General features: G+C 36.7%; 1 pseudogene; it reads right to left on the bottom strand.

Moving 5' to 3' along the window:
* Positions 1 to 4,324: 4,324 nt before the first annotated feature.
* LOC107286781 overlaps positions 4,325 to 13,314 on the bottom strand; it is a 10,093-nt pseudogene continuing 1,103 nt past the window's right edge.

The raw sequence follows: 13,314 nt of genomic DNA, 5'->3' as shown, positions 1-13,314 counted from the left end.
TATTCCCAGCTGTGTTTCCGATTAAAATACTTTTAAAATTATCCCTATTAAGATGTGAATCCTACGCCAATATTTCTTTGCTTTGTTGCAGGTCCACCATACAGGGTAAAAAGTTCCTCTTTACACCTAAATTTCCAACACACATTTGAAATACCTCTATTCATTTTGACAATTTTTCTGGTGTTAAATATCAACAGTACATGATTTTACAACAAAAAAACACTTTTAAATTATAATTTAATGTAAATTTTAAACCCTTCATCTATATATTTTCCCATCATTAAAGCATTATATTATATTCAAAATTCTTTGCTCAATGGATTATACAATGCTTCACGTACTCATTCTCCAAATTCAATTTCAATACAGTGCTACTTCAGTAATGGACTGCTTCAAAACTCATCAAATTTGGAATTCAACATGTTTTAATGCAAAAATGTTGTCCCAGTACTCAGCATTTGTTTGGTAATCAACACACTGCAATAGGAAGAGAGGCACGGCTGTGAAGAACGGACAGAAAGTTGGCCACAGTGGTGGGATTCAAATATGTGAATAACCAGTTCTCTGTGTGGATGCCACTTCTGGAAGTCCATTCTGGACCAGGCAACAAAACATTAGCTACCGGTTCTGTCTAACTGATGCGAACTGGCTGAATCCCATCACTTGTTGGCCATGCTGGGAAGATTGCTGTAAAAGGAAGCTGGGGACGGACAGACAGAAAGTCTGCCATGCTGGGAAGGTCACTGACATAGGAAAAGGGACATACAGGAAGTCTTTCCCAGCCGAAACAAAGAATCACATGGTAAATCACATGGTTTTTTTTGGTACTCATCATTTTCAGTACTTCTCATGCATCCTGGAACCAATTAAGGGCAAGTACCAAAGTAAGACTGTAACAGTTTATAAATCTTAGTGATATTATGTTCCTCATTACCATATAGTAAAGTATTCAATTCATTTTTTGCAAAGTCAAATCCATAATCTTTTTGTCTAATGAAAACCTTTCTTTTGATTGTAAATATGTAAACCAGTGACAGACACATCCTTCTAATTCCAACTCTTTTTTGGATTTGAGGGTAGGTTTTCCATGATTAAAAAGTATTATTGGACCATAAGTCCACCAGTCTAGCCTTGCCACCATAGCTTATTTTCTTTCATCTGTTCTAGCTTGCATCTTAACATCTTTTGATTGTAAATATGTAAACCAGTGACAGACACATCCTTCTAATTCCAACTCTTTTTTGGATTTGAGGGTAGGTTTTCCATGATTAAAAAGTATTATTGGACCATAAGTCCACCAGTCTAGCCTTGCCACCATAGCTTATTTTCTTTCATCTGTTCTAGCTTGCATCTTAACATGCTGATCTTATTTTTCAGCCTGATCTTCCATTTTGGTGGTACACTTTTTAGCTTTTTTTCCTTTGGATTTTTTTTTCATCCCAGATATTATGTTATAACCATGCTGTTTATTAATTGGTTTGTTTCTTGCAGTGAGTTAGTGATCATATTTGATATTGCAGTATTGGCACCTTTTAATACTTGTGCTAGCTGTTTCTTTGGAAAAGCTTCAATGCAGGCAACCTTATTTTGTTGCATTTGTGTTGTTATACATGCTCAGTTACTCTTTGCTTCCATTCTGGATTTTTTTTTTGTTAGAGGGATTTGTTCTTTCTGAGGAAAAAGTGGAGGAGAAGGTGCCTAGGCTGGACAAGAAAATCATTCAATAGCTATGTTAGCTTCCCGTACTTCTGACTCCCCCTGGTTTGCCTTAGAAAAACCAAAGCTTCCTCTGACACCCAGCAACATTCATCAGGCACCTTGAATAGATTGATTTAACAGAGGGAAACTATACTACAAACCTGTACTATAGTGACTCAACTAATCACAACCATAACCAGTCCTCACAACAAGGAGCCACCCATTCTTTTCTGCCATACCTGACCCCTGGCATTCAGAATCTATCCGGGTGTGTGGATGTCAGGCCCAATCAATAGATCAACATGTGATGGGTTCAAGCTGACTACTTTATTACAATTCTATGTATAGTACAGGAATCTCCCCAGACTGCTTGCCTTCTTTGGAGAAGTTTCATTGGAATTTAGGGGGTGTCACTTCTAGATCTCTTGAGGCTACACAATGATTCAAAGCTAACTCCCCATTTGGTTTCTCTTCCCCACCTCACTGGACATTTCCCAACAGTGGTGTGTTAATTTGCTATAGGTCTAAGCCCTAACATACAGCATAAACTACCATGCTGTTGGGCTTAAGCCCTAACAGACATCATACAGCCAAGGGGCTCTCCTCCATCTTTTAATGCAACAAAATTAAAAACAAGTGGGCAGTCAATTGTTAGTTCCTAAGTCTGGAACAGAGGAACTAATGAGTCAAATTCCAATCCCATACCCTGAGAACCGATCCGCAGGGCAATGAGATTGGTGGCATAGATCTTCCAATTCCAGAAGTACCTCCTAGTATGGTAGTAAATCTATTAAATTTCAACAAAATTTAGGAGCAAACCAAGATTACATTATGCAAAGAATCTGATAGTGTTTATAGGTTTTCTGTGGGGCATTGTTTTAAGTGGTGAGATGTTGGACAATTCTATATTTTTAATCTACTTCGTCACTGGATATTTTTATCTGACTAATCTTAATCAAAAAGGAATTGTTTACATGTTTATGCAGTTACATTTATCTAACCCCCCCAAGCCCCAAGCCCTTACTGCCAAAGATATACTGGGAACCAGGATCCAAATGCTGGTAGGGTTGCCAGGTGTCCACTATTTGAGCGGACAGTCCACTTTTTTCACATTATGTTCACTATTTTTTTTCACAAAATAGTGGACATTTTTTTTATTCAAAAGCTTTATGATGAAATGGTACGTAATCTGAAGCTGTACAGTCTACTTTTTTTACTACTTAATCCCCCCCCCTGCTTGTCCGCTATTTTTGGGAAGCAGACCTGGCAACCCTAAATGCTGGACAAGGAGCAAGAGCAACAGGAAGACAGATCTGGAGTCCAACAAAAGAGCAAAGACCAGGAAATAGCAATTCTATACCCCAGTGATGCTGGGATGGCTAAATTAGGGATATTGATGTTTTCTTTTTAAGCAGTTATGCTGATCATCTTTGCTCTGCCCTGAGTAGCTGTTGGCATGGTTCTTGAGGTATGTGCCCACCATAATCCTAACTCTAACCCTAACCCTCATGATCTGAGTTGTATACACACTGACATACGAGCACACACACACATGCAAGCACACACACACACACACACACACACACACACACAAAACACATATTGTGCTCATTGTCACCTGAAACAATCTCACATATTTTGGGATGAGACATTGAGACCCTCAAACATTTGATATATGGGCCTCAGTCTCCTGCCATGCAAGTGGTCTCTGATTTGAGGACAACCTGGTTTGATTCAAACAATTTCATTTTTTTGCAATTCCAGCAGAAAAGAATAAAAAAAGATCAAAGATCAATTTGATCCCAGAATCAAATTGAATTTGAAATATTTTTGAAGGGTATTTTTCTTTTATTTTGGTCACCAAAAAGGTATTCCTTACCACAAAATTATATAATCACAACAAGGATTGTTGAGTGCATTCTACATGATATATCTGTGTAAGAATCATGTAACTGGGTGGTTGATTAATTACATTTTGTAGGCAAAACCTCCTTGGATCAATTTATCTGCCATCAGGCAAAAACCTTTCGACAGGAGATTTTATCAGTAGTGGATGAAAAAGGAAAAAGAACCCTTTGAGGAATTTAGTGAATGGGAAACAATATTTTCTGAAGAATGGCTTCCATTTTGAAATCCTAAGATGTACATTTTGCATTTTGTACACCTGGAACCATTGATTTTCCGAAGTTAGATGTTCTAATTCTTTATTATCCACAATAATAAAGTAATTTATCAGATAAATAACTCATGCTAAGATTCATTTTATTCTTAATTTCTTATCAAACTGACTGCCTTGATTCAGTCAAATGCCGCATCTGTTAAGGGTTCTAAAATTGCAGTTACCTCAGACACTACTAGAGAGGCTGAGGTAAATTAGTACATGTTTTAGTTCTATATATTGCCAAGCAAATATTATAGTTTAATCATATACAATACTCACTTTGTCAGTCTTTAAAACAACCATTAGATATCAACAGATTTAAACATGATTTGATCTTGCATTTAGCCAAAGCGTATCAATACAAGTTCTTCCTTGTTACCTTCAAATATAGGTTAATCCACAACATCAATTTGTGATAATATTTCTGAAATACTTGTATGAAGTTAAAATCTCCAGTACATATTATATATTGAAAATTTGCTGAATATAGCTTAGAGAAAAAGCTATTAAGTATTTCAGAAGTATTCTTAATTGCACCAAAATATATAATCAGATAAGAGGTAAGAGTAACTATATTTGCTATAAAAATATTGTATTTTTATTCCACATTTTTGTTAAGATTGCCTTTAAATTAATAGCCATCCCACATGCTTCATTTGAGTATCTATTAGTATAGGTGCTTTCTCCTAATTATTAACCACAAGTGTCCACTGAACGTTTAACAGCTCGTATAAGGGGGTATTGATTTTTTCTGAAGTCATTATACAAAGACATTACATCCGAGTCTTTGGTGTCCCCAACCAGAGAGAAGGTGAAATTCTGGAGCAGAGTGCTGAAGAACAGGAAGAGCTCCATCCTAGCCAGGGCCTCCCCTGGACAGGCCCTCTTCCCTACAACAGCAATAGAGAAAACAAAGCTTATTTAGGAAGTAATTACTGGAATTGTCTGTGATAAAAGAATAACATGAATCAGGTAATCATGTGAATTTGTAATATAATCTGTTCCAGAGGCTTGTACCTGCTGAGAATGGCATGAAAGCANTTTCCTGAACTGGCCCTGTTCATCCAAAAAATGATTGGGATTGAACTTTTGTGGAGTCTCCCAATGATGAGGATCAAAATGTGCAGAAGCGAAGACTGGTGCAATAGGCATATACTAGAGGGAGAGGAAGAAACAGATGCCATTAGATGATATTATTTCATATGGAGAAGAAAGTGCCTTTGCTTCCCACATGCCTAAAGAGGAAATGAATAGAATGAGGAGAGAAGGAGTAAATAATTCTTTCAATACATATTTCTCTAAATTGCTCTTTTATTCAAACTGCCTCACGTATCGAGGATCTAAGTCGTTCTTTCTTTTGTTCTCTAGAGAGCCTTCATAAATACTTGTAGCATCTTACCTTGGGAATGGTGTAACCATGGAATTTTACATCACAAGTTGTTGCCCGAGGAAAAGTCTCAAGGGATCCTTTCTGATATCGCTGAACCTCATGAACGACGGCATTTGTGAAAGGCATCTTCAACCGGTCTTCCATGCTTGCCGTGCGATTTGTACCCACCACCTCATCAATCTCCTGTTGCACCTTAGCTGTGAGAAAAACATATTGAGATGAGATTGACAGACTTTTACTTTGCCATGCTGAGCACCTGTAGTCAGCTATCACTTCAATAGAAACATGTGTTCCAAAGCACATTCAGGGAAGACACTTCTAGTGAGGAGAATGGTTCCTCTTCAAAGTCATTTCTCAGTGGAGACCATTTCAACTTTCCTAGTGCAAGATGGGATTCATATTATTTGTATCTCTGTGCCTTACTAGATATCTTGAGAGGCAGTAAGCACAAAGCATTTCTGTATGGGCTTTCTGAAGATTAGCGTCTCCACCCAAAAATGGGGTAAACAGTAGTCAGGAGAAAAGATACAGTTCTTAAATTAACTTCCTAAGCTGTTATTATATGTATACATTAATTAATATTTATGCCCATAGCAACAAGCATTCATTCCTCCAAAAAGCATGAGGCCCATTTCCAAACAGCTAGTGGTTTACTCTACAACTAATCAAGCAACTTTAGGAGGTATCATAGATTAAGATTAATTATATTCTGTAACAATTTTTATTATTTTTATCTATGTCATAATTATACATTCCTGTGGAAAACCATTTTACCACTGTCTGAAGCAGCATGGTTCAAAATGTAAGGATGATATCTTGAGTTAAAAGTAATGTTCATTTATATTATTGCAAAAATGATCCTCAAGAAAAGCTATGCTACACTAAGTTCAATAATTCACACTAGGATCCATAAAGCAAGTATTAAATTCATGTAATTGGTTGATTGGCCTATGACTGTATGGGGAATAAAGATTGTTGATATAGCATTCAATCACCTTTGTCTCTTCCTGATCTAATCAATATAGTTCACTAGAATTGTCTTCATAAAATCTCAATATTCAACAGGAAATCCACTTGTTCCAAGGGCATGTTAGCTAGTCTGGGAAATCTAAAAAAATATTCTATAAGAAGACAGTGGGGAAACACTTCCCAAATGTTCCCCAGAAAAATGCAGTAATCCAGCTGCAATAAGTTTACTTTACTCAACACCATCTTAATTTCTTTCTTCTTTAAAAGAAATATGTTTTCTTTAAAGACCATCTTTCTTAGCCTTAATAGTGGCAGTCCTAGGAGTACTGACACCTTTGTATATTTGTGGGTATTTCTATACCTTGAATGTGTGGCAATTTAGCTATCGCTAGAAGGCTGCAGAGCAAAACCTGGCTTGTGGTTAATGTCCCAGCCATAAAAAGTCCAAACACAACAATCACAAGATCTTCAGGAGTGTAGATACCCTCAGATGAGTTCTGCTCCTTTAAAAAAAATGAAAAGAGAAACAGAACAATAAAAATTCTACTTGGAATTGAAATAAAGTAATTCATGAAACTCTTCATAGTGTCTTTTTCAATTAAAGGAAATGTAATTCAATCAAAGTGACTTTAGAAAATATAAAAAAAGGTCTTCAATTCTAAGGTATTTCTGGGATCACCATTTCATGCAGAGGAAGAAACAGCTTGCCCCTTTGATCTGTCCATCAAATATTTACCACAAGAATTGGCTGGCAATAAAGAATGGATACTCTGATTTTGACTAATGTTGTTGGAGCTGGCCTAAGCAATTCCTAAGGTATATGGTTGGAAAAGAGAATTAAATCTGTTCCATAGAAACTTACTTGTTACATCTGATAAATTAATTCTAATAGAAATTTCTTCTACAAGATGATTCTAGAAAACTGTACTTATATCACCTATCTAAAATTTAAATCAGCATGGGAAAAAAATTTCTATGCATACTATTTTTTTTGAAGAATTCTGCTGTCTTAAAGATAACAGAGTTCATTTTTTATTGTTTGACCTAATTTGCAGAATTGTAAGGATACCTTTAGAAACAGTTATGCTTGGAATAATAATGTATGCCAACAAAGGGCAATGAATGGGTTGTCCAAAAGTAAAGAAAAAAGAAGGGGAGAATAAATATTTCCATACTTCTTCATATAGGATCAACTAGTTCCATCTTAAATGTATATTATGCAGACAATTATGCAGACATGTATGCCTACCTTCTCCATTCTAAGAAGGAAGCAATCAATATAGTCACGTGGGTTCTGGGGATCCAACGTCTTTTTGTGCAATTCCACGTTCTCACGGATATATTCACAGACATCATCAACCTCAGCAAAAATGGCTTTGTGTGGCCCAGGAAAGTATTCCACTAGTTTTGGAAATGTATTGTACACCTGTCACAGAGTTGACATTAAATATTATATCTTATTAAACCATTATGGTGAAGGATTAATGCTCTAAATATTCAGAGAGTAGCTTTTACTCTGATATTGCTAATTGTCAATCCTCAGATGGACCCAAACCCAAGAAGACAAGAATCACAAGGATTTCAGTATACTATCTTTAATTCTACTCTCAGGTAAACACAGTGTCTTGGAAACAGTAATAGGAATTTATATCTATAATAAGTTAATTGAAGAGGAGTGTCTTTGAAAAGCTTTTCCCCAGATCTCTCCTCACCTAGACTGACTTCCTTGTAGGAGCTACTTTGCCAGGGGATTCTCCCAATGCTTTCCTAGCCTCCCCATCAGTTCCACAAATGGATAATGGTGAAAATGGCCAAAGTCCTCCAAGAGGCCAAGGCAGAAACTGGCTGTATGCATAAAGATAGGGGGACTGTCTAACAATTCTGTGATAAGAAGAAATGCACCTGTCCAGAATCTGACATGGCCCAAAGGAGTTACAAGAGAAGGAAATGATTCCCTAGGAAATAAGCCCAGCCAGAAGAGATTTTTTGAGAACCAATTTATGCTTAGATGGCTCAGTCATGCTGGATGTCTAGATTTGGCTTCTCCTGCTTAGTAGCTCATCACGTCTAATCTTTATATTTCTGATTTGCATCCACATATGCACCCGCTAGTTAAAATGGGGGTTCATGACAAAAAGAAGATCAGGTGGATTAACATACCAGTCCTAAGAAACTAACAGAGTATCTTAATTGAGACTCCACAATCTTCTGGTTCTCTATGAAGTTTCGATCTTTGTAATCAAATCGATTGCCAAAGACGACTGCACAGATCACATTAGAAACAGCACTTGCAAAAATTCTTCTTGGGTCAAAAGGCTGCCCTGCAAAAAAGACCACAGACTCTTATGAGTGGGATCAGTGAATGTGGATCTTCTCTTCCACAAATCTCACCACAAAACTGGAACAAAAAGTGATTCAGAGAAACTGGAATTATTATTCTTTCCCTCTTTCCTAAGTATGGAATATAAACACAATATTAAAATCCTATAACCACTTTAATCAAGATACAACATAGTATTTCCATGTTCCATTTTGAAATTGACTAATATATATATATATATATTCAAAGATTGACCTGGTTACCACTAGAGTTTCTTCACAAACGTATGGCTGCCTTCAGTCTAGAATTGTTTTCTCACTCCTTCCTTTTCTTTTTCTGCTCATGGCTGATTTTTCCACCTTGTCCCTTCCCTTCTTCACCTCTTTGAAGGTTCTGCTTTCTTAACTGAATTCTCCTGTCTCATCCTCCCTTCCTCCTTCTAAACTTTTTTCCCCTGTTTTCTTTTTATATTTCTTTAAATAATATCACTTGCTAGTCATTCCATTATTTTTGCCTTCTCGTTCCAGAGGTTTGTCCATTAAAGATTATATTCAAAGGCACCACAACTCACTAAAGGAATACTATTTATGACCGCTTAATTCAGATCCACAGGGCCTCTCAGTTCTCCACCCTCATGCAAACTCCCTAATTCCCAAATTGTTATCCATGGTTTCATTTCTGCCTTTAAATTACCTATCTACCTTGCCCTTTGCTAGCTGCTGATTTTGCCTGGTGTTTAATATAGCTTTTAAGTCCGGAGAATAATGGCGCTTGAGACGAAGCATTTCTAACAAGTCTTTATTCTCTGCTTCCAATCTATGAACAACCCAAGCCCAGAGGCGCGCAAGCCTCTATATATACCCTCCGATCCCCGGGCAATTCCAACCAATCAAAAGGCAGTCTTTTCCCGCCTTGCGCATGCGTGCAAGGCCGGCGCCGCTCAGTCTGGTCCCGGGCAGCTTTTGCAAATGCCCGGGACTCTTGCAACTTTCCGCGCCTGCTTCTGCAGGCACGGGACACAACAATAGCATTATGTTTAAGTGATATTTTTCAGAAACATTTTTGCTTCTCTTTCCAGTTTTGACCAAGCACTCTTTACCTCCACCCTTTTCTCCTTCTAATGTACCCCCTTTTTAAATAATAATAATAATAATAATAATAATAATAATAATAATAATAATAATAATAATAATAATAATAATAATAATAATAATAATAATAATAATAATAATAATAATAATAATAATAATCCAATACACTTTTTTTCCTGCTTCCTTTTGTATCTCCTTCCAGGAGAAATGTGGCCACAAGGATGGCTTTCAAAACTGCTATAACTGCCTGAATAAATTATATTTGTGGCCCTACAATTCAAATCCATGTTGCCTTACAGATCTCTGTCCCTCATGCAGCCTGTTCTTATGTATGTGTTTCTTGCCTCACTTAGTTTACCTATCTCTTTAATCCATAAAGTTTTTTGTTGGTTTCTGAATTTGCTTAATGTGTGTTACTGCATCCAGCCTAACATTTCACTTCTTTTGTACAAAGTTGTAACTTTATAAAGCCATAATTGCCCCATTAAACAAATTCCTAGTATTTCTGATCTCTCAGCTGCTGCAGTTACAGTAAGATTTCAGTACTTCTTGACAATCTTGTAATTTCATCAAGCCAAAAGCTGGACACTGGATAAAAAAGAGGGAAAAACAGCTGTGTTACTTTTCCCTTTGCTTCTGAACAATACTGTGAAAACAAAAGGGAGGGGAGCATTCACTGCCTATCTAAGTTTTTCTTTATTATGAGCATTTATTATGTGCAGAGGATTTGAGTTTAAGTTTACAATCTAGTTTTCTTGTAACCTCACATAATACAAAAACCCTTTCCAGCTTTTTTTTTTTTTTTACCCTTTGTGGCAGCCATTTCCTCCACCAGACAAAGGGCTTCCTCTTGCACCCTCTCAGACATTCTTTTTTTCCCCATCCCAAAATCTCGCAAGGTGGACAGTGTGAACCGTCGCAGCTCCCTCCATTTCTTCTCATTAGTACTGGTCATACCTGAAACCAAAGACACAGGAAACAGATCACAATGTGATATCAGTTCTCAAAAATTATACATTACAATTTTCCCACTACACTTTTAAAGTAAACAACCCTTTGTGCTTGAATTACTAATTAGATGAACTGCAGTTTTCATCTGTCTGTTCTTGATTACTGCCATATTAAGAGAAGAATGAATGAGATTGTGGAAATCATGTCACAATAGGGATAGGGACAGATCCTAGACCAGTCATGGAGAGAATTCTATACTGAGATGCAATTTTCAGTACGCAGAAGAAAATTGCAATTGGTTCAGTTCTGGTTAGTTTATGCAGTAGAGATTTTGTTCACAAAAAGAAGTCACTTCCAATTGCTCTCTTATTTAGTTGCTTCATTATGTACCATCAAGTCACTCTCAATTACAAGCAACCACATAGATTATTTTGTCCATTACAATAGGTCTCCAACCTAGTTCTTGAGGACTTCGATATATTTGTCATCATTGTAACCAGTGTTTTTTTTTCTAAAAAAAAAAAAGGTGCTGGAACTCACACACGTCATGTAACTCGCCTTGCCTACCCTACAAGGTTCTATCTAAAAAAGCTGCCGGAACTCCGTTCTGGGCGTTCTATGAGAAAAAAAGCCCTGATTGTAACTAATTCCATCATGTGTCCTTCCTACCATCTTTCCCACCCTTACAACTTGATCTAGAGAGCTAGACAGAGCTTTGCACAAACTTTCTGAAATATGATCATTTGAGTCTGGTCATTTGTGCTTTGAGTGAAAATTCTGGACTGATTTGTTCAATGATAAGTTTTATTGGGTATCCACAATATTCTCAAGAGTCTTCCCTGGAATGTTCTCAGGAATCTTCTCCAACATCAAAGCTCAAAGGCATCAACATTTTTTCTACCCAGCTTCTTCAAAGTCCAAGTTATTTTGAAGGTATATGAAATTGATATTCAGCATTAATCCAGATAACATAAACCACAAAATGTCTTCATTGGTAAACCATTTTGTTTTTCAATTCGATTCACAGTCTGAGACTGGTAAAAACTTAACAGTTCAAGTACTAACCAAGGACCTAAGAACTGTTAAGGTGTCTGATTACATAAACAGTTCCAAGTAAGGTGGTTTTTTTTGCAAAGTCAGAATATTCAGGTCTGATAAGTTCATGAATCTAGGCAACCCTTTGGGTATTGCTCCAAGGGCTCCTATTACTATTGGTACAACCATTGATTTCTTAACAGTTCAAGTCCTAACCAAGGACCTAAGAATTATTAAGATAGCATCTGAGTATACAGGCAGATCTGAGAAGGGTGGTTTTTTAATTATTGTTGTTGTTGTTGTTTATGCATGTAAGTGACAACCTTAGCGGACTTGAGAAGTGGAAAGGGAATGATAAAGAACATTTTCTTCCTTTTTCTAGAAGCATGACCAAATCAACATCTTTACAAAACCTCATTTTAAGTGAAACTTTCACAATTATCAATATTATTAATGGCATTTAGATAATTTGAAATGATGTACAGAAAATTAAAGAAAAATGATAACTAATAAGGAAATGAAAGAAAATCAACCTTTATTTTGGAACATTCGCTTATTTGCAGGTATTTCTGCTCGCCCGCCAAATTCTTCTGAATGATCTATCAAAGCATCTTTTATCACTTCATAACTACAAAGAGCAACCATTGGCTTTGATCCATTCCAGACAGTAAATATGGGTCCATATTTCACAGAAAGCTAAGGGTAGAATTAGATGAAAATTCAGTTAATGAGGTGACAATGCATTTTTGATTAAATTATATACTACTACTACTACTACTATTACTTCTACTTCTACTTCTACTTCTACTTCTACTACTACTACTACTACGAATAATAATAATAATAATAATAATAATAATAATAATAATAATAATAATAATAAAGTTGGAAGGGACCTTGGAGGTCATCTAGTCCAATCCCCTGCTCAGACAGGAAACCCTATACCATTTCAGACAAATGGCTGTCCAGTCTCTTCTTAAAAACTTCCAGTGTTGGAGCATTCACCATTTCTGGAGGCAGGTTGTTCCACTAATTAATTGTTCTAACTGTAAGGAAATTTCTCCTTAGTTCTAGGTTGCTTCTCTCTTTAATTAATTTCCATCTGTTGCTTCTTGTCCTGCCTTCAGGTGCTTTGGAGGATAGCTTGACTCCCTCTTCTTTGTGGTACCCCCTTGAGATATTGGAACGTTGCTATCATGTCCCCCCTCGTCCTTCTCTTCGTTAAACTAGACATACCCAATTCCAGCAACCGTTCCTTATATTTTTTAGCCTCCAGTCCCCTAATCATCTTTGTTGCTCTTCTCTGTACTCTTTCTAGAGTCTCAACATCTTTTTTACATCGTGGTGACCAAAACTGGATGTAGTATGCCAAGTGTGGCCTTTCCAAGGCATTGTAAAGTGGTATTAATACTTCACGTGATCTTGATTCTATCCCTCTGTTAATGCAGCTTAGTGCTGTGTTGGCCTTTTTGGCAGCTGCAGCACACTGCTGGCTCATATTTAGGTGATTGTCCACTAGGACTCCAAGATCCCTCTCACAGTTACTACTATTGAGCAAGGTACCACCTATACTATATCTGTGCATAAGGACAGGCCTCGACAAAATGGGCACAGAAGAAAAGGAAAGAAGTGAAAAAACTAAGAGTGAATGTAAAAGTATTGCAAAAAGACAAACTGATGAAAAATAATAACATATACA

Source organism: Protobothrops mucrosquamatus, unplaced genomic scaffold (assembly GCF_001527695.2).
Source record: "Protobothrops mucrosquamatus isolate PMUCROS unplaced genomic scaffold, P.Mucros_1.0 scaffold325, whole genome shotgun sequence".
Lineage (NCBI taxonomy): Eukaryota > Metazoa > Chordata > Lepidosauria > Squamata > Viperidae > Protobothrops > Protobothrops mucrosquamatus.
Note: the sequence above shows the minus strand (reverse complement) of the source record. Positions and strands in the feature narration are given on the sequence as shown.